Source organism: Trichomycterus rosablanca, chromosome 4 (assembly GCF_030014385.1).
Source record: "Trichomycterus rosablanca isolate fTriRos1 chromosome 4, fTriRos1.hap1, whole genome shotgun sequence".
Lineage (NCBI taxonomy): Eukaryota > Metazoa > Chordata > Actinopteri > Siluriformes > Trichomycteridae > Trichomycterus > Trichomycterus rosablanca.
Window position 1 is genome coordinate 12,120,226 of NC_085991.1, and position 22,761 is coordinate 12,142,986.

Genomic DNA, 22,761 nt, shown 5'->3' on the forward strand with positions numbered 1-22,761 from the left:
CCAAACAAGGTAGCAATAAATTGTCAGCAAATTATTTGCTATGTAACCATCAATTAAGGTCCGAGTACCCTGTTCGACAAATCTTCTGAAAAATGCAGAGAGAAGAGTAAGTGTCTCTTCGGGCATGTCATCGTCTTCACTATCATCGTGAGCAGATCTTGCATCAGGCCATATGATGGATTGCCGAACCAGCTTCAGTGTTGTGTAGAGAAAGACATAGATTGGAAAGGTTCACATATGCCAGAATAATAAACCCATACACCATGAACATATTTCGGGTGGGGGGGTGGAACCTACCTGTGGAGTTAACTGAACATCTGTTTCTGTGGGGAACAGCAAGGGTACTACATCAGGTCTGTGTTCGATTAGTGGCCAAATGCCTGTGTCTTTTATCCCTTTTCTGAGCTGCTTAATCTGGCCAGTCACTCTACCAAGCACCTGTGGAGGGAGGGGGTAGCACAGACAAGGTAGTTTCAAGTGTTGTTTAGAGCTTCATAAACATTTCTGAGACATATCAAATCATGTATGTACAGTGGAATAAGAAACTTGTGATTAAATTGACCTCTTGACCTTGGTTATTGCTTATTTAGGACAACAACTAGCAGATAGCTAGTAAGGGGGACCTAACCATAAATTTTTCTTGCTATTTCTATAACTCTTATGGCTGCTCTTGCCACATCCATTCATGTTAAAATAACAAAAAGGTAATTACGCACTGTCATGTATCATATACATTGCTAGGAAAGTAACAGAAATAATTGTAATTATATGACATGATTAATGTGGCAGCAAATATTAAGAAATATACATACAGCATGGGAGAGGAGCTGCTGAAATATCAGCAGCTTGTTTGTGTCTTTTGTAGGCACTGTGCAGTACCAATCCAAGCAGTGATTAGTTATTCTTGAGGATTCTTCCTCAGTCAACTCTTCTTTTAGCAGCTTTAAAACATTAAGATATCATTGTCAAATGATAATTCCTTATGAATATCCCAAGAAAGCACAATTCAAAATCCACGGGTTAGACATAAAAGGTCTGTGTTTAATGCATGTCTATGTTTAGTGGTACTCACAAGACCAATGGTGTTCCTTTCTATATCAGAGCAGTCTTCTAGGCAGAGCTTTGATTTTGTCATTTCATTTTGGCCACTTGTTAAGGCACTGACCACAGCCTGACTCAACCCAGGCAGGGTAGGACCACCATTAATCACTGAGTGACCAAGGATCCTACCCGCCATGCGGAAAAGATCGCTCTCCAGTAGCACTGGAGATGCAGCAGGGACCAGGTGCTCAGGTTCTCCTTCAAACAAGAGTGTCTCTGCTGCATTGCCTGGATTAAGATCAATTTAGGTAGTCAAAGGGAATGCAACAATGCCTTCGCATGGCTAGTTAAACCATAAAAGAAGTGGCTAAAATACACTTGCATGCAGCATGCAACAGGTTAACAAATCAACACATGATCAGGTATTATGTTTGTTTTCAATGCTCAGTGCTTTGAAACTGAGAAGAGGCATTTAACAGTACACATACCAAAATTTAGGTTAAAACCATGTTCTAAGGATAGCACATGTCTTGTCACACCCACTCCAATTGCAGCATCCCCTACAATGACACAATGTACATATTAAAACGGATCATTCTTGGAGAGAAATTCTGTTTCGGGTTTGTACAGTACAACAGGTTAACAAGTACAATGTATTTCTGTATTAATGAATTCTATAATGTCAAGTCAAAACTGCTTAAAGGGAAATGTATGGGAAATTACATAAAGCAGTTACAAGTTACTTGTTTTGTGTTAGTACACTGCACCATTTTAAACATCATTGTATGGTTTACATAATGTATTTCATTAATTTGTCACTACATACCTTTAATGCTGCAGCGGAAAGGAGCTGCCCATTGCCTTTTTTCACGGTCTTCTTTGTAAAATTTGATGAGAGAACCATCCCTTTGTTCGTCATTATCTGTTGAATCCAGGGACAGAAGAAGTGATGGTTGACTTCCCCCCTCTTGCTTAAGTTGCTCCAGGAAGAGTTGTAGAGCCTTTCGTGGATCTTGTACTGATTTCCATTCTTAATGAAAGACAAAAAAGCAATTAAAAAAAAGCTGTTCATATTTAAACTGCAGGAAATAGGGGGAAAAGGCTTACAATTACAACTGGACACAAATGTACAGCAAACAAAAATACAAATGCCTAACGTAAGATGACAATGTTGCTAAATGAACAAATGTTTTCACTACTTTGTCAACTGTCTACCTGTGTTTTCCCCCTGACAAATGTGTAGATTTTATCCCCAAAGAGAGCCCCCAATCTTTCCCAGGGTGTTTTATTACCGGGAGTAAAGCACTTGAAAAAGAAAATTATATTAGTGCACTGCACATGCACTAGTCCTTACATGAATTGGTAGTAGTACTTTGCAAAAACATTACAGCTGGATCTATTGCTCTCACCTTTCACCACAAAAGCTTGTATGTAAAGGCAGATCTTTAACAGGGTATGGCACCTCACAGATGGGGCAAATCTGCAAAACACAGAAACTGTAATGCCTTTCAACTAGGTGAAATCCCAGGCTGAAACTATCAGTAATTTTTTAATTACCTCAGATGGATCATTGGTAATTTCACAATCTGTGTCAGTGTCCTGTTGGGGCGGGAAAAAAGGCCAACACCACCACAATTACAAATAGCTTTAAACCATTAAATACTCTTAACAAGTATGTAATTATAGTAACAAAGGTACTGCATTTAGTACATACATTGACAGTTTGCTGACAATCTTGAATGTGAAGTGACAGCAGCTGTACAGGTACATGGATCTGGCAGTTGATGCACTTTGCCTTAGGCATCCTAGAAAACTCTTTGGCTGAGAAGGGCAGAGGGCTTGTGTCCAAGCTATCCTGGATGGGCATTATATAATAGCAGCCCTTTCCTGTATAACCGGTAATCAAATGGGCTCCAGAATAGCCCTCCGCCTCAGGTGATACAACATTAAGCTTTCGCGGCCCTGAGCCCCCTGTTTAATTGAAAAAGAAGTAATTATATTTTTATAGTTGTTAGGAGACATGTCACTGAACTTTGTACACCTATACAAGCTGTAAACGTAGATTAACCAAGTGTTTTGTGTAGACAAAAACTGGCTCTTTTTTTGTGCTTTTGGTATGCATTAGACAACAAACTTAAGTATTAGCATTATCCTTGATCTCAGCACTGCACAGAAACGCTTTATGATTCATTCCTATTTATGTGTACTGTAGTGTGTTGTACATTTGCACATAGAAATCCCTTGTGAAATTTGTCACTGCATATTCAGTTTCTTACCAGCTGCTTTGTACAGCAACCAGGCCCCATCCAAAGTAGCCATTTTTGGGAAGGATTCTATGAGGAGTGCTGAAATTTATGGAATGTGAAGACAAGTTAAGTTTTATGATAGAGCATGTGGATGGAGCACTTCTGGGGTCTATGGTTAAAATTTTACAATAAATAGGTACATGATGATGACACATTAAAACATGGCAACGCACTGCGGATTTGCATGGTTTTGATCAGGGCATCAGGCCATGCGTTACCCTTTTTAATACATACCTTGTCATGTGTATAACATTTAACTTTTTTTTTTGGATAGAGATGTACTCACTTCCCCTTGTCAACAAATTTAAATGTTATGTATCTTTTTAAGATATTTTTCACACTCAGTTAAGTACTAATTACTTTATTAAGGAAAGAAAATGGTTCCAATTCTTGAGTTAATGACAACAAGAATACATACTAAGGGAAATTCTAGCAATACTAACAGTGAAGCATATCTCTGAAATCCAAATTTTAGACTTACCTCAGAGTGGTCAGCATCCTCAGAAATATCAATGGTCCTACGGCCCAGCCCAGACTGGAGAAGTACCATCTCTTCACTAGTCTTGGGGGTACGCTCAGTCACTTTGTCCAACAGAAAAACCTAAATATGTTTAGACTTCACTGCCCTTTTTCGAGGTCTGGCATAGTTTGTTTTCCTCTTAAAGAGACCAGGAAAAGCTCTGGAAAAGGGGGAAACATATGGCTTCTGGAGGACAATCACTATAGATACACTTTTGTATATAATTTAAAATGATAAAGACAACATTAAAAACTTGTCTGTGACTTTCAATTTTCTTTAAAATTCAGACCTGGCCATATTCTCATCCAGCTTGTTGCGTGAGCTGCCTGAAGCAGCAGACACGGTTGGTTGGACCTGCCTCGTGACTGCTTCTGTTCTTTGGCCTGTCTGCTGCCTTGACCCTAGGGGTGCCTGCTCCCCTGATGCCTGGCCTCTCTGAACCGGAGCTCCATCTACATTATCAGCTTAACAAGTCATTCATCCTAATATGTAAACGATTAGCTTAAACTAACTGGTTGACATTAGCACTACCTGACCTGATGTATCACCTGACACCTGATGTATACCTGACACCGTGAAGACAACTTCATCTGTCCTGAGTGAACTTGAACTAAATTGTAAATGAATTCCCAAAAGCTCATCACGATGCGCGAGCACAACAATGAAATCGAGCAGAAAAACAACATTCGAGAGTGAAAAAGACAGTTTAAGAGCGATTTTATGATCAGTGCGCACGCAATTCCTTTTTCTGTGCTCACTAGTTTTACATTTGCACTTGCGAGAGGGATATTTAAACACGCAAAATGTTAAAAGTTGCGCCCCCTAGTTTTGACATTGATGTGGCGCCATACTATGACTGCAGTCTATCAGGGAGCACTCAATGCGAGTTGGAAGTGGCTGACCATTGGAATGCCGTGATCATATCAGAATCAGAATCAGAATCGGGCTTTATTGGCCAAGTATGCTCACACATACAAGGAATTTGTTTTTGGTTACACAGATGCTTGCAGTGCACGAAAAAATACAGTAGAGACAATCTTCTTCCCACAGCTCACACTCTCCTTACACACACATTCATACCCGTAAACATAGAAAACATTGTAAACATTTAGCATGTGCAATTTACATTGTAATTTTAAAAAGGTGCAGTTTTGTGCAATATAAAAACTATAGAAAATATAAAAATATATAAATATGAAATGGAAGTAAAGGTGAAAATCCTGTGTATGCCATTACATAAATGAAATAGGTAGTTTTTGATGTGCAAGTGTCCCGAGTATTAACAGTACAGTAGTGTTCACCAGTCACTTCTTTCCACTTTGACAAGACCTGCATTATTGCATTGCTGCATTGTTTGCCATATAGTGGTTAGTACTCTGCGTTGTGGCCGCAGCAACCCCAGTTCGAATCCAGGTCACGGCAGTGTGTTTTTGTATGCCGTGCTTCAAAGTTTTCCATTCTCTCCTTGGTCAAAAGACAGAAATGAGGCCGGAGCTTCAGGGAAGTCACAAGCATAGTCCATCAGGGGCCAGTGGCGCAATGGATAACGTGTCTGACTACGGATCAGAAGATTCTAGGTTCGACTCCTGGCTGGCTCGGTTACCTTGTGCCTTTTTTGTCTTTCTAACTCCTTGTGTATGGTTCTTGCTACCTCAGATCCAACAATGCAGGTCTTGTCAAAGTGGAAAGAAGTGACTGATGCTGGCGTCAGCTGATGGCGAGATCTTCAGTATAACATATGGTCTAGCTGTCAGGATTCCTGGTTTTTACCCAGGTGGCCCGGGTTCGACTCCCGGTATGGGAATTCGTCTTTTGAATCCGGGTCACGGCAGGGTGTTTTTGTATGCCGTGCTTCAAAGTTTTCCATTCTCTCCTTGGTCAAAAGACAGAAATGAGGCCGGAGCTTCAGGAAAGTCACAAGCACAGTCTGAGGGCCAGTGGTGCAATGGATAATGCGTCTAACTACGAATCAGAAGATTCTAGGTTCGACTCCTGGCTGGCTCGGTTACCTTGTGCCTTTTTTGTCTTTCTAACTCCTTGTGTATGGTTCTTGCTACCTCAGATCCAACAATGCAGGTCTTGTCAAAGTGGAAAGAAGTGACTGATGCTGGCGTCAGCCGATGGCAAGATCTTCAGTATAACATATGGTCTAGCTGTCAGGATTCCTGGTTTTTACCCAGGTGGCCCGGGTTCGACTCCCGGTATAGGAATTCGTCTTTTGAATCCAGGTCACGGCAGGGTGTTTTTGTATGCCGTGCTTCAAAGTTTTCCATTCTCTCCTTGGTCAAAAGACAGAAATGAGGCCGGAGCTTCAGGAAAGTCACAAGCGCAGTCTGAGGGCCAGTGGTGCAATGGATAATGTGTCTGACTACGAATCAGAAGATTCTAGGTTCGACTCCTGGCTGGCTCAGTTACCTTGTGCCTTTTTTGTCTTTCTAACTCCTTGTGTATGGTTCTCGGTACCTCAGATCCAACAATGCAGGTCTTGTCAAAGTGGAAAGAAGTGACTGGTGCTGGCGTCAGCCGATGGCGAAATCTTCAGTTTCCCATATGGTCTAGTGGTCAGGATTCCTGGTTTTCACCCAGGCGGCCCGGGTTCGACTCCCGGTATGGGAATTCGTCTTTATGATAGGACTCGAGCAAAACTTTGCCAATTACTTCCTCTGCACCATGTTGCTGTAGCTCAAGAGGCTTGTTCTGTTGGAACTATGACTGCAGTCTGTCAGGGAGCAGCAGACGTGAGCTGGACGTGGCTGAACGCTGGAATGCCGTGATCGTATAGTGGTTAGTACTCTGCGTTGTGGCCGCAGCAACCATGATTCGAATCCGGGTCACGGCAGGGCGTTTTTGTATGCTGTGCTTTAAAGTTTTCCATTCTCTCCTTGGTCAAAAGACAGAAATGAGGCCGGAGCTTTAGGAAAGTCACAGGCGCATTCCCTCAGGGGCCAGTGGCGCAATGGATAACGCATCTGACTACAGGTCAGAAAATTCTAGGTTCAACTCCTGGCTGGCTCAGATACTTTGTGCTTTTTTTGTTCTTCTAACTCCTTGTGTATGGTTCTCGGTACCTCAGATCCGACAATGCAGGTCTTGTCAAAGTGGAAGGAAGTGACTGATGCTGGCGTCAGCGGATGAGAAGTTCTTCAGTTTCCCATATGGTCTAGTGGTCAGGATTCCTGGTTTTCGCCCAGGTTTGACTCCTGGTATGAGAATTCGTCTGTATGATAGGACTCGAGCAAAACTTTTCCTATTAGTTCCTCTGCACCATGTTGCTGTAGCTCAAGAGGCTTGTTCTGTTGGAACTATGACTGCAGTCTATCAGGGAGCACTCAACACGAGTTGGATATGGCTGAAAGTTGGAATGCCATGATCGTATATTGGTTAGTACTCTGCGTTGTGAACGCAGCAACCCCGGTTTGAATCCGGGTCACGGCAGTGTGGTTTTTGTATGCCGTGCTTCAAAGTTTTCTATTCTCTCCTTGGTCAAAAGACAGAAATGAGGCCGGAGCTTCAGGGAAGTCACAAGCATAGTCCATCAGGGGCCAGTGGCGCAATGGATAACGTGTCTGACTACGGATCAGAAGATTCTAGGTTCGACTCCTGGCTGGCTCGGTTACCTTGTGCCTTTTTTGTCTTTCTAACTCCTTGTGTATGGTTCTTGCTACCTCAGATCCAACAATGCAGGTCTTGTCAAAGTGGAAAGAAGTGACTGATGCTGGCGTCAGCTGATGGCGAGATCTTCAGTATAACATATGGTCTAGCTGTCAGGATTCCTGGTTTTTACCCAGGTGGCCCGGGTTCGACTCCCGGTATGGGAATTCGTCTTTTGAATCCGGGTCACGGCAGGGTGTTTTTGTATGCCGTGCTTCAAAGTTTTCCATTCTCTCCTTGGTCAAAAGACAGAAATGAGGCCGGAGCTTCAGGAAAGTCACAAGCACAGTCTGAGGGCCAGTGGTGCAATGGATAATGCGTCTAACTACGAATCAGAAGATTCTAGGTTCGACTCCTGGCTGGCTCGGTTACCTTGTGCCTTTTTTGTCTTTCTAACTCCTTGTGTATGGTTCTTGCTACCTCAGATCCAACAATGCAGGTCTTGTCAAAGTGGAAAGAAGTGACTGATGCTGGCGTCAGCTGATGGCGAGATCTTCAGTATAACATATGGTCTAGCTGTCAGGATTCCTGGTTTTTACCCAGGTGGCCCGGGTTCGACTCCCGGTATGGGAATTCGTCTTTTGAATCCGGGTCACGGCAGGGTGTTTTTGTATGCCGTGCTTCAAAGTTTTCCATTCTCTCCTTGGTCAAAAGACAGAAATGAGGCCGGAGCTTCAGGAAAGTCACAAGCACAGTCTGAGGGCCAGTGGTGCAATGGATAATGCGTCTGACTACGAATCAGAAGATTCTAGGTTCGACTCCTGGCTGGCTCAGTTACCTTGTGCCTTTTTTGTCTTTCTAACTCCTTGTGTATGGTTCTCGGTACCTCAGATCCAACAATGCAGGTCTTGTCAAAGTGGAAAGAAGTGACTGGTGCTGGCGTCAGCCGATGGCGAAATCTTCAGTTTCCCATATGGTCTAGTGGTCAGGATTCCTGGTTTTCACCCAGGCGGCCCGGGTTCGACTCCCGGTATGGGAATTCGTCTTTATGATAGGACTCGAGCAAAACTTTGCCAATTACTTCCTCTGCACCATGTTGCTGTAGCTCAAGAGGCTTGTTCTGTTGGAACTATGACTGCAGTCTGTCAGGGAGCAGCAGACGTGAGCTGGACGTGGCTGAACGCTGGAATGCCGTGATCGTATAGTGGTTAGTACTCTGCGTTGTGGCCGCAGCAACCATGATTCGAATCCGGGTCACGGCAGGGCGTTTTTGTATGCTGTGCTTTAAAGTTTTCCATTCTCTCCTTGGTCAAAAGACAGAAATGAGGCCGGAGCTTTAGGAAAGTCACAGGCGCATTCCCTCAGGGGCCAGTGGCGGAATGGATAACGCATCTGACTACAGGTCAGAAAATTCTAGGTTCAACTCCTGGCTGGCTCAGATACTTTGTGCTTTTTTTGTTCTTCTAACTCCTTGTGTATGGTTCTCGGTACCTCAGATCCGACAATGCAGGTCTTGTCAAAGTGGAAGGAAGTGACTGATGCTGGCGTCAGCGGATGAGAAGTTCTTCAGTTTCCCATATGGTCTAGTGGTCAGGATTCCTGGTTTTCGCCCAGGTTTGACTCCTGGTATGAGAATTCGTCTGTATGATAGGACTCGAGCAAAACTTTTCCTATTAGTTCCTCTGCACCATGTTGCTGTAGCTCAAGAGGCTTGTTCTGTTGGAACTATGACTGCAGTCTATCAGGGAGCACTCAACACGAGTTGGATAAGGCTGAAAGTTGGAATGCCATGATCGTATAGTGGTTAGTACTCTGCGTTGTGAACGCAGCAACCCCGGTTTGAATCCGGGTCACGGCAGTGTGGTTTTTGTATGCCGTGCTTCAAAGTTTTCTATTCTCTCCTTGGTCAAAAGACAGAAATGAGGCCGGAGCTTCAGGGAAGTCACAAGCACTGTCCCACAGGGGCCAGTGGCGCAATGGATAATGCGTCTGACTACGGATCAGAAGATTCTAGGTTCGACTCCTGGCTGGCTCGGTTACCTTGTGCCCTTTTTGTCCTTCTAACTCCACAAAGTGGAGACCTTTAAACAACGTGTGGTTACTAATCTGTATGTCATTAACACACATATATACAGTGTATCACAAAAGTGAGTACACCCCTCACATTTCTGCAGATATTTAAGTATATCTTTTCATGGGACAACACTGACAAAATGACACTTTGACACAATGAAAAATAGTCTGTGTGCAGCTTATATAACAGTGTAAATTTATTCTTCCCTCAAAATAACTCAATATACAGCCATTAATGTCTAAACCACCGGCAACAAAAGTGAGTACACCCCTTAGTAAAAAGTCCTGAAGTGTCAATATTTTGTGTGGCCACCATTATTTCCCAGAACTGCCTTAACTCTCCTGGGCATGGAGTTTACCAGAGCTTCACAGGTTGCCACTGGAATGCTTTTCCACTCCTCCATGACGACATCACGGAGCTGGCAGATATTCGAGACTTTGCGCTCCTCCACCTTCCGCTTGAGGATGCCCCAAAGATGTTCTATTGGGTTTAGGTCTGGAAACATGCTTGGCCAGTCCATCACCTTTACCCTCAGCCTCTTCAATAAAGCAGTGGTCGTCTTAGAGGTGTGTTTGGGGTCATTATCATGCTGGAACACTGCCCTGCGACCCAGTTTCCGGAGGGAGGGGATCATGCTCTGCTTCAGTATTTCACAGTACATATTGGAGTTCATGTGTCCCTCAATGAAATGTAACTCCCCAACACCTGCTGCACTCATGCAGCCCCAGACCATGGCATTCCCACCACCATGCTTGACTGTAGGCATGACACACTTATCTTTGTACTCCTCACCTGATTGCCGCCACTCATGCTTGAGACCATCTGAACCAAACAAATTAATCTTGGTCTCATCAGACCATAGGACATGGTTCCAGTAATCCATGTCCTTTGTTGACATGTCTTCAGCAAACTGTTTGCGGGCTTTCTTGTGTAGAGACTTCAGAAAAGGCTTCCTTCTGGGGTGACAGCAATGCAGACCAATTTGATGTAGTGTGCGGCGTATGGTCTGAGCACTGACAGGCTGACCCCCCACCTTTTCAATCTCTGCAGCAATGCTGACAGCACTCCTGCGCCTATCTTTCAAAGACAGCAGTTGGATGTGACGCTGAGCACGTGCACTCGGCTTCTTTGGATGACCAACGCGAGGTCTGTTCTGAGTGGACCCTGCTCTTTTAAAACGCTGGATGATCTTGGCCACTGTGCTGCAGCTCAGTTTCAGGGTGTTGGCAATCTTCTTGTAGCCTTGGCCATCTTCATGTAGTGCAACAATTCGTCTTTTAAGATCCTCAGAGAGTTCTTTGCCATGAGGTGCCATGTTGGAACTTTCAGTGAGAGAGTATGAGAGTATGAGAGAGTGTGAGAGCTGTACTACTAAATTGAACACACCTGCTCCCTATGCACACCTGAGACCTAGTAACACTAACAAATCACATGACATTTTGGAGGGAAAATGACAAGCAGTGCTCAATTTGGACATTTAGGGGTGTAGTCTCTTAGGGGTGTACTCACTTTTGTTGCCGGTGGTTTAGACATTAATGGCTGTATATTGAGTTATTTTGAGGGAAGAATAAATTTACACTGTTATATAAGCTGCACACAGACTACTTTTCATTGTGTCAAAGTGTCATTTTGTCAGTGTTGTCCCATGAAAAGATATACTTAAATATCTGCAGAAATGTGAGGGGTGTACTCACTTTTGTGATACACTGTATATATATATATATATATATATATATATATATATATATATATATATATATATATATATATATATATATATATATATATTAAAAGAACGGCTGTATAAGATGAACTGCTTGTATTTGGTGTTACAGTTGTGATTTTTTTTGTGAGCAGCACCAGATCTGAAAGCAAGAGTTTCAGAGGTTTTGTTCAATGGTCTGGTTTTCAAACCCACATGTGCAGAGAACAATGGATTAGCCGTCCATCACCTTAACCATTCGGCCACCTTGTCTTGCTTTACCTGCTTGTTTCTGGTCTGATTAGCCTGATTGATCAATGTAGCTTTTGTAGATTTGTAAAAGACTGAAGAGCAGAAAGCTCATTTTATTTTAGTTCTCTTTAAAACTGACTGTTAACAAATAATGCACTAATGCAGTGTGCGTGCACATTCTGGTAAACACCCAGATATTATCTTAAAAGGCAATGTAGCTGTTCAAGCCGTCTGGGTTGATCAATCAGACCAATCGGCCCAGAAACACATTTTCCTTGGCAGGTCGAGACGAGGTGGCTGAGTGGTTAAGGCGATGGGCTGCTAATCCGTTGTGCTCTGCATGTGTGATTTTGGAAACCAGACCTTTAAACATTGATCAAAACCCCTGAAATTCTTGCTTTCAGCTCTGATAATTAAGCTCTCACCCTTACAACATAGTGGTACTACTCACATAAAATTCAACTGTAACACCAGAGAGAAACAGCACATCTTATACAGGCATTTTTTTATGCAATTGTGTTTTTGGCTTACTTCATGGAGGTAGAGCATGTTCTGACGTGGTGGTTAAGGCGATGGACTGCTAATCCATTGTGCTCTGCACGTATGGGTTCGAATCCCATCCTCATTGAAAACCAAGCATTTAAACATTGAACAATGTTAATGACATACAGATAGTAACCACACATTGTTTAATGGTCTTCACTTGTGGATTTGGATTATTGAGTATGCATTAAGAGTTTTCGACGAGGATGGGATTCGAACCCACGCGTGCAGAGCACAGTGGCTTAGCAGTCCATCGCCTTAACCACTCGGCCACCTCGTCTGGTCAAGCTAAGAGAAATGCTTCTGGTCTGATTGCAGCTGTGTCATTTGTAATCAAGTGTGGCAGGAGGAGCTTCAGAGGGCTGGATTGGCCTGAAAACGGGTGGAAAGGGTACTACTCTTATGTCAGTTTGCTTTTCCACATATGGTCAATAGGCTGCAATGTTTTCAAAGCAGACTGAGGTCATTTGAGAGAGTTTTTAAAAGTACTTTACCTCCACGAGGATGGGATTTGCCTGCACTTTTAAAAGCTCTCTTGAATTACTTTGGTCTGCTTTGAAAACATTGCCGCCTATTGACCATATAAGGAAGAACAAACAGACGTAGGAGTAGCAATTCAGTACATCAGTGTTACTTATTTCCAATGTTTTCAAAGAAGACTGAGGTTATTTAAGAGGGCTTTTAAAAGTGTGTTTACTTCAACAAGGATGGGATTCAAACCCACGTGTAACGATACAGATTGAGTCGAGACGCTCGCGGTAAAAATAAATGGAAGCTTTAATATGAATCGCTAATCCAAAAACAGTAGTCAAAAACCATGCGTGGGTCAAAACCATGTAATCAATAAACCAGGGCATCGAATCCAAAACACAGTCCAAAAGAGAAGTCAGGAGTCAGAAGAGATCGATAACCAAGTGCAATAGCCAGATAAACACGGTACAAAAGGGCAATCCAAAAACCAGGGTGGAAATACAAGAAACGGGTCAAAACACGATATACACAATCAAAAAGAACGCTCGGTACGCTGCTGAAAACAGAGGCAATACTTCGCAACACATAATACAAACAGACTGGTATTTATACAGGAAGTAAACCTAGAACACAGGTGAATCGGATCTGGTAATCACATTGGGATTGGCTGACGAAGTCACGGGATTGGTAGATGCATTCTGGGAGTTAGAGTTCGTTGTGATAGAAGAGTCAGTAGAGTGAGCGGCACGCATGACACCACGTGTGCAGAGCACAATGAATTATCAATCCTTTGCCTTGTTCATCCAGTTGTAGACTTTCCAATTCTTTGTAGTTCATAGCCAAATTTATCAGCCATGCATGATCTCTGTTACTTAAATTGTAACCATCAACCAGTAGGCGTCAAAACTTTTATGTTTTGAGGTCGTTTGGAGACTTTTAGCAGATGCAAAATTCAAACACATGATTTTGACATGTCAGTTGCTACGTCTTAGCATGTTTTACTGCTGCACCACCGAAGCACCATAATCACACATGTAATAACACCTACCCTATGGAGCTTTTGTATTGTTTTTGTACAGTTAGAGTATAATTAACACTCTTTAAGTGTATTGATCACTAGTGTCACTCAAGTGCACTTGTAGCATATTGAAGATTAGTATACTTAAGTCTACTTTATAGCTTTATGAAAAATACACTTAAGTAAACCTTTGTATATGGTAAACTGAGCGATCGGGGAAGACGGGCCTTGGCCAGGGAGGTTGGCAGGCACCCAAGGTCACTCTGACAGAGCTCCAGCGTATCCTTGTGGAAATGGGAGAACCAGCCATCCAGGCAGAACTCCACAGATCACGCCAGATGGAAGCCACCGCCACTTAACAATAGCTGATATAAGCACATGGGTGAGGGATTACTTTGGCAAACCTTTGTCAAGCACTACAATACAGAGTTACATGCACAAATGCCACTTAAAACTTTACTGTGAAAAAAAGAAGCCTTATGTTAACCATGTCCAGAAGCGGTATCAACTTCTCTGGGCTCAGGGGTATTTAAGACCACTGAGCTAAAACACTGATTGTGTATTAGATAAAAAGACCTGGGATACAAGAAGCAGCAAGTGATAAAATGTAAAAAACATGCTAATAGCTCCGTCCTCTGATAACAGGTTTTTGTACAGTATAGCTGTATTTCCTGTCACTGTGGGCTCCAGAGCGCAGTAGTACAGTGCAGAATCAGATACTGCAGCAGAGACGATCTCCAGTTCCATTGTTTTTTTCGTTTTTGTTTTGTAGCGTTTCATTGAGATTCTTCTGTCAGACGCTTGAGCTGTTTCATCATCTTCACCATCTCCACTAATCAGCACTAAAAACTCTGGTTTTGATCCAAGTTTTTGTTGATACCAGTGAAGACTATAAACTGATCCATCATATGTACAGGACAGTGTGATGCTGCTTCCTTCAGTTGAAGATGAGCTGTTTTGATCTGGTTTAATGCTCTCAGCAGCTTCTGATATAAAACATTATAACAATTTATAACATTTAGTTAATACTATATTAAACACATTTTATTTCTAAATATAGAATTTATGCTTCTAATAGTAGAAAATACATACAAAAATATTTAAATATGATGCCTCTTATATATCACTTACCATTATCATCAACAATAATGAAAATGAAGAAGAGGAGTAACATCATTGTGCTGAGTGTCTGATTCAGATCTGGCATCCAGAGTTGAAAGTGTCTCTGCTGTATGTAACCACATCTGGCTCCCCACCCCCAATCCAGTTACATCCATGTCAACTCATGTCAACCTTTATCTGATATTGTGAAGATAGACTAACAAACCATTGTATATAAATAAAAACAAAACCTTTATGTAGAAAATTAAGTATAGCTGCAGTTTATGATGTGTTTGTTGCTACACTTCAACAACATACAGATGATACTAATATTTCTATTGGCACATTACTGAAACACTATATACTGTGTATTAATTGCACTTTACACATATCACTATCAATCCATCCATCCATCTGTTAGTTTTATATTATTGAAAGATTTTGAATCTTTGGATGACTGTTTAAGGTGTATGTTTACTGGTGAGTTTAATGGTATATTGTGTTACAGATTTATTCATAACAATGCTGATGATTAATTAAATCATCATTTATTTACCTACCCCAGTTTATAGACCATAACTAACTCAGGTAAAATGTCAATAGATATTAATAGGGGCAGTAGTACTTTAATTGTTAAGATGCTGGACTAGTAATTTGAGGTAATTGAAGGAGTTTAAACATCTGACTTGTCTTGCAATTTCAAACAATCAACTATTTTATCTTTGCTCGAAATAAAACGCTGCTTGTCAAAATACACACAAATCCAGCCAATACATAAACACTACACAGCAGTTATTACACACTACATAAAACAATACATAAACACTACACAACAGTCATTACACTACATAAAACAATACAAAACGCTGTGCCTTTATTATAGCAAAACCAAACATCTTTATTCAGGAATTTTTTTTTGTATACATGAAAACATATTTACACTGATGTGTTTATATATTTATATACTAGAGAACCAACAAAGAAATACAGTTTATGAACTGTAGTATATTTATTTATTGTATATACAGTTTGCAAAATCATTTGTTTATTCTGCTTCAGGATCATGTCTCTGGCTGGGTCAAGGCACAGGACTTCATCTACATGACAGGCAATATTCTGCCTATCTAGACAGTGGGAAAAAATTAGTCATGCAGAATCCAGGCTTGAAAAGAATTCACTCTAATGTCATCACATGCTGCATCCATGCTGCATTGACTGCAGTAGATATGGGTATGCTGAGAAGAATTTTGCATTAAAGTGCACTATCATGCAGAATGTTTGTTTGTCAGTGAGAATGTGTTTAGAGTTTTGCAAAAAGGTTGAATCAGATATGAAAACTGTCTAGGATAATATAGTTTAAGGTTTTGTGAAAAGAGTAATTAATTCAATAGACAAGTTGAGAAAAACTGTAAAAGAAAGGCAAATAGCTCCCTCTTCTGAGAAAAGCAGAGTGAGTCTTAGTGGCTTTTTGTACAGCGTAGTTCCTGTTTAAACTGTGCAGATGTTTCAGTGGTTTGTAAGATGTAGATGGATTCTGCCATCTGGTGTATAATTTCTCTTGTGACAACACTGTAAAAACTATAAAAACACTGGAAAACACTTTACTTCACTACTACTTGTAGTTTGTGTTGGCATGCAAGTCCTTACGTTTATTTTTAACGCACAACCTCTGTTTTAACAATAGTTTAACTGGTGCAGTTTAACAAATGGAATTTTTGCCCAATGAGCTTGGGTCCAAAGATTGTTACTGCATAAAACTGATGTGAGTTTAATTCATCATTTCTTAATGCAGTGGTTGGCTGTGTTAAGTGGCACAATACCCCGATCAGGCATAACATAAGTGTTGCTCCACTATTAAATGTTATAGATAAACATGTGATGTTATGGGGGTGCATCTGTACCAGTGATGGCATAGTTACCTTGAAAAAGTAATCTGATTACTGATTACTGATTACTCCTTTAAAAAGTAACTTAGTTACTTTATGGATTACTTGATTTTAAAAGTAACTAAGTTAGATTACAAGTTACTTTATTAGTTATATAATGCGGAATATTTCAAAGATATTCCTTTGCAATACTTTATCATTTGGCTGCCAACTTGTGTGTACTGATGAGACTCAATTGAATCCCAGAACATGCTAGTGTGAATGCATGGAAAACAAATTTTAATTTTCTTTCAAGAATATGATACAGACTGACCAACACTATTATGCTAAATCAGCATTGAAAATTGACTTTACTTTTAATAGCCTTCTACAATGCTGGAGCTTCTTAAAACGGAAGATTTTCTTTTAAATAGAAGTGTTATTTACCTGCTATTAAATTGTTTTCCAACAAAATCCGCCCAATTTGGCGGATAATCGCCCAATCTGGCAACACTGGAATGCGCAGAGCCAGCTGGCGCTTTTACTCGTAGCGCGCCTCGAATAATACTAAATAGTAGTACTTCTGTAATGGTGTTGGTGGTTGACATTTATGTTGAGCCAGGGGGGTGGCCGAAGATTACTTTATGGTGGCCATGGCAACCACTGGCCACCCCCTGGCTCCGCCCCTGCCAAGAAGAAAGCAAAAATATATTTTCACTATTCAAGGAAAATGACAAAAATAGTAACGCACAGTAACTTGGATAAGTAACTTTAATCTGATTACTGGATTGGAAATAGTAACGCGTTAGATTACTCGTTACTGAAAAATGTGGTCAGATTAGAGTAACGCGTTACTAAGTAACGCGTTACTGACCATCAGTGATCTGTACCCATAGCATTGTGCTTTCATACCACACATTGAGTGGTGTGCCACTGATGCATAAGTGTATGTTGAGGTTTTAGAGAGACACGTGCTGCCATCAAGGTAATATCATTTCCCAGCAGGTTCATGGTTATTTCACTAAGACAATCCCAGGCCTCATTCTGTATGTGCTACAACAGTGTAGGTTTGTAGACTCTGAGTGCTTGTGTTTGACTGGCCAGCTTTTATTCCAGATGAAGCTTTTATATCAAGCAAAAATGGGCAAAAATTAATTTGCAAAACTGCAACAATTAGTATTTTCAGTTTCCTAATTATTATAATGTGTAATAAAGTGTATAAAATGTATAAAGTGTCCCATTTTTTGATGCAGAATTTTATTATTTTTATACTTTATACTTTATGCTATAAAGTTTGTCAGTATCTTTGTATTTAATATAAATAATATGACTTTATAAGTCTGTTGTGAATCTAAAAAACGAAACCATGTGATTCTCAGTCTGTGATCTGTATACACTGGTTTTTGTACAGCATTGTGGAGTTTCCTGTTACTGTGGGCTGCATGGCACAGTAGTACAGAGCAGAATCTGATACTGCAGCAGAGGAGATCTCCAGATTTACAAGGTTTTTTGTTCCATCAACTGTAGCTGATAAACCAGGCATGCTAGAACTCTGCTGTGATCCAAATGCACCGATAAGAACAATAAACTCTGGTGTAGATCCAGGATACTGACGATACCACTGCAGATTATTTGCACTCTGATATTTACAAGAGAGAACAATGCTGTGACCCACTGCTGCATTTAATGTATCATTCAGTGATGTTATTGACTGTGCCAAACTCTTCCCTGCAAATCAGATAAATATGTTTTATGTGATGTAATAAATAAACAGTCAAACAGCAAAACTAAAACACATTGTGTACTGTGACATTAATAATGAGATGTACTTACATTGTATAGTTGAGAAGAGAAGAAGAGAACACAGGAACATCATGTTTGTATTGTGAGAAGTGAAGGAAGGACGGAGTGATTGTATTACTTTACAGTTCTATACAAACTCCTCCTATTTTCTATTGATATGAGTGAGGAATAAAAGCAGAACTCTACATTAATCACTCACAGCCATATTGAATATTTTAATAAAATACACTGTATTTTTTCACATAGATAAAAACATTCTATCTAATTACATTATATACATTTTTGTTTGCAACATAATTACACAATGTAGATTAATTAATGATCTTTTGACTGGTACTGTATACATACACACATCTGTTTAGCATTAGCATTTTTTATCAGAGAAGATCAGAAGTGTAAGTGGAAGAATCTAGTCCAAATTCATATGTGGAAAAATACTTAAATGATATATGATTGTACAATTACTTTACCATTATCTTAATGTAACCCAAGTTCAGTGCAAGGTGTCATGCTGCCCCCTATCGGTGGTATCTTTCCTCTGAGTTATGTTATTTTTTCATGCAGAAACAGAAATAAGTATTTTTGTTCAATTTTGTACTAATTGCTAATTGTGAATTGCTTCTAAACTTTCTCTGCTGTGTTTTGATCCATGACAATGTAACTCATTTCTATGGTTAGTAAATGCACATGTACCCATCATCTTGGGATCACAAAGCCCTTCCATGGGGGCACCAAGGAATCTGTTTGTGAGGCTCAGCAGCAGGAGCCTGATGTAGTGGCCCCCTTGAAACTATATTCATGCCCACTACAGTGCATTGGATTCATGTGTTCCCTGTTGTGAGACACCCAGCCAGTTAATGACAGATAAACTTTTGCTGTTAAAAATGTAAAAAGCGCTCAGGTGGTGCTCAGTGGTGTTACTGACTGTGCCAAACTCTTCCCTGCAAATCAGATAAACAGGATGTTTTATGTAAGATAAATAAAAAGAAGTTATGCACACAGTCTTACACAACATGAACACATGTTCTGTGATTTTATGAAATATAATGAGATGGACTTACATTGTATAGCTGAGAGGAGTAGAAGAGAATACAGGAGCGTGATTACAAAAAAAGAGAAAACAATCACTTTTTACAAGGTTGTTATGGGTGTTAAATATCATGTTTTGTTAAATAATACAAGATACTAACAATCAATCAGAGAGAGCAGGTGCTATTTATATTGTACTGTGTGTGTGTGTGTGTGTGTGTGTGTGTGTGTGTGGTTAACTGATTACAAGCTGTGGGAATAAATAACTTTGATGTTCTGAACTTCATATATGTGAGTTTTTGTACAGCATCTCAATAGCTTTGTATCACTGGGTGTCTCTAAGAGCACAGTGATAGAGAGCAGAATCTGTCAGCTTTAGATTGCTGATGGTGAGTTCAGTAGATGTACTGGTTGTTTCAGACGTGAATCGAGGGTCATCAGGAGTGCTCTCAGCTGAACTGCCTTTTGCACCTTTATACAGTAAAAACTGTGGTGTGCTGTTAGGATTTTGTTTGTACCAGTAAAGCCAAACACTGCCGCTTGACTGATATGAACATTTTAGAGTAACAGTCTCTGTTTCCTTTCTGATAATGTTGGAATCTGTTGGCTCAATTTTATCTGCAAAACCACCTGTTGTGAAGAAAAAAGAAAAAAATGTGTAATTTATTACAGAAATTGTCAGTGAAACAAACTGTTTTAACTCCTAATAATATGAGCATAAATTAGCATGTTTTTTCTACCAAACATAAATAAATATTGTATTATTACCTGACGTTACAGTGAGAATCAGTGTTATGTATCTCCCGATATGGAATAAGTTACATAGTTGAGCCATTTCTGAACACAGTCTACTGAGGACTGTATAATAGTTCAGTATGAAACTCATGACGTCTCTAAGAAACCACATACAGGATGTGCAGATGTTACAACATCACTACACACATCAATTTAGAGTAATAAAAAGTGTCTCTATTGTGCTGAATGAACTGGAGCATGATACAGCAAGTTTGGGAAATTTTACCTAAATGTTTGGCAGGTGGCACCAGCAGAAGAGTAAGAGGGGGGTACAGACTTAAGTGCTTCCTGATACATTAGGAACAAATGTGAGTGATGGCGTGTGAGAGGCCAAATGAGAGCAAGTTTTGAGTTTCATTTTTCAACTTGGAGTGGGTTTAATTTACCTTAAAACAATGGGCACAAGGCGAGAGTATAATTATCACTGTTTGAAACACTGAAACTCCATCAAAGTTCAAAATCATTTAGATGTCATTATCTCCCATTTGCCACTTTGTTTCAGGTTTTTATAAACTGCTCCACATTGTATGTAAAAAATAATGCTTGTTGGTCACTCTGTTTTATTTACATTTATCTGGCTTGACAGACTAAGTACAAGAAAATAAGAACCAACTCTAAGATTATAGTCAGCGTCAAATGTAGATTTACAAAAAAGAACATACTGTTGGAGCTGTCCCCCTGGGTCCTATGTTACTTTCACATTTAATACAATAAAAATGTGGCACATAGTGGCCAAACTGTCCGTAGGCTTTATCAAAAAGATACAGGGTAACTGGAAAGCCTGGAAAATGTTCATTAAAAATGTCAAGAAGATGCTGAAGAGCTACACCAGTAGCACCAGGTTGTGTGTCAATACATATGACATGAGCAACAGCAGACTCTGTCCTTTTGTGAGAGATGCACCAGGGTACACTGGGTAATCGCCATGTTGTATCTGTAATAGCAGACAAATTGCTTACTTTCATACATCAAGACAACTAAAATAATTTAAAGATCCATAAAGCATTCGATCCATAAACCAATTTATAGTCATGACAGGGAGAAGAGAAGTAGACTGAGCACACAGCCCTGGGACACATCTGTATTCAGGATGAGGGTGGAGGAGGTAAGATGGATGAACTTAACAGACTGTGGTTTGTTAGTAAGAAAGTCCAAAGTCCAGTTACAGAGTGAGAAACTGATGCCCAGATCTAGGAGCTTTTCAACAAGTTTGGAAAGTCTAACTGCTTCCAGCACTGTGTGCTGCAGCTGATGTTGTAGGGAGGCATCAGCCCTCTCGAGTCATACTTTCATAGTCCTTACAATGGGTTTCACACGACAGATGATGGGGGAGGAGAAACATAGAAAAGTGGTTTAATTGTCAAATGTGGGGGAGGGAAATTCATTTTTATGCAACAGCAATGCTGGTGTACACACAATCACGGTTGGATCTGAGGATGTTTGGCATGTACTCCATAAGCCACACCTTGGGTTAGTATAAAAATGTTGTAAAGGATAATAATGTAAGTTAAGCTTGTGTAGGTACCTGATAAAATCAGGGTGGATCCCTTCTTTAACCCCCTGCTCTTTCACTAAAGAATGTTGACTTATCAAAATGTCTCTTCAAAATGTATCACAGTGTGCAATCAGAAATCAAAGGTGGCATTAAAATGGTAAACATGTAAAGCCTGTCTAATTACATGGGGTTACAAAGGTACTTTATGAAAACAGCACAAAGCTTTCAAATGCTTCCTAGTCCTGACAGTTGACTAATTAAAATAATTTTTTACTGTTTGGAGCCTTTAAATATTTTTCATGTTTTAACTCTTTAAAAAGAGGTTATAACCAGTCTATGTACTGATACTGGAGGTTTTGATAGTTTTGTAATGCAAGCACCGACCACACTTACCAGCTCAACCAGACAACATAGTTCTGACGGTCAGTCATGCAGATCAAAGTAACACAAAGACTCTTGTTCCTGCTGGCTCGTTGGTCTAGGGGTATGATTCTCGGTTCGGGTGCGAGAGGTTCAAATCCCGGACGAGTACTTGTTTAGTGGAATGCTTTGTTGAACTATACAAAAAACTTATCAAGTGTCCCGTTAAAATCTAATGATCAAACAAAGATGACACATGCTGATACACTGGTAGAAGTTGGTGAGCTTATGAGGATGTAAATACCTTTCATAACAATTCTTCCAGTCAGCTTCAAGGTTTTTTTTCTTCTACAGATTTTAGAATCTTTGGGCAAATTCAAAGCATTGAAAATGTTACGAAATCCAAACAGCAAGGAGCATGAAGTCAAAACCACAAGATAAAATATCATGGTAATGTAAATGTAGCAAAATCTCTTGTATAACTAACCGATTAAAGACAGCGTCACAACGTTTGTATTGTAAAGTTTGGGTGGATAAACATGATACATAACATAAACAGTGTGAAGCATAAAGTCAGTGGGACTGCACACAGCTCCTGTCAAATGCTTCCAAGTCTTTTAATTTGACAAAGCGAGTCTTTAATGACACCTCATGCTTAAACTGTTAGAAATGCTTTAATGAAGCTCTGCATTGAATTTTGTTTTGTCATGAATAAACTTCCCAGTGCAACCAGTCAACATGGTTTTGACGCTAAGCAACTGAGGTCAAAGAAATGCCCTGGCGACTAGCCAAGCT

The 22,761-nt window shown here is 40.3% G+C and overlaps 6 non-coding genes across 6 annotated transcripts; 5 read left to right on the forward strand and 1 right to left on the reverse strand.

The window, feature by feature from the left end:
• The first annotated feature begins 5,392 nt into the window (after window positions 1-5,392).
• trnar-acg (transfer RNA arginine (anticodon ACG)) lies at window positions 5,393-5,465 on the forward strand. The gene has a single exon. It is a non-coding gene; the product is annotated as a tRNA-Arg (tRNA).
• Window positions 5,466-6,411: 946 nt separating this feature from the next.
• Window positions 6,412-6,483, forward strand: trnae-uuc (transfer RNA glutamic acid (anticodon UUC)). The gene has a single exon. It is a non-coding gene; the product is annotated as a tRNA-Glu (tRNA).
• A 923-nt stretch (window positions 6,484-7,406) lies between these two features.
• trnar-acg (transfer RNA arginine (anticodon ACG)) lies at window positions 7,407-7,479 on the forward strand. Its single transcript has one exon. It is a non-coding gene; the product is annotated as a tRNA-Arg (tRNA).
• A 946-nt stretch (window positions 7,480-8,425) lies between these two features.
• Window positions 8,426-8,497, forward strand: trnae-uuc (transfer RNA glutamic acid (anticodon UUC)). The gene has a single exon. It is a non-coding gene; the product is annotated as a tRNA-Glu (tRNA).
• Window positions 8,498-9,420: 923 nt separating this feature from the next.
• Window positions 9,421-9,493, forward strand: trnar-acg (transfer RNA arginine (anticodon ACG)). Its single transcript has one exon. It is a non-coding gene; the product is annotated as a tRNA-Arg (tRNA).
• Window positions 9,494-12,227: 2,734 nt separating this feature from the next.
• On the reverse strand, window positions 12,228-12,309 carry trnas-gcu (transfer RNA serine (anticodon GCU)). The gene has a single exon. It is a non-coding gene; the product is annotated as a tRNA-Ser (tRNA).
• Between the last annotated feature and the right edge of the window lie 10,452 nt (window positions 12,310-22,761).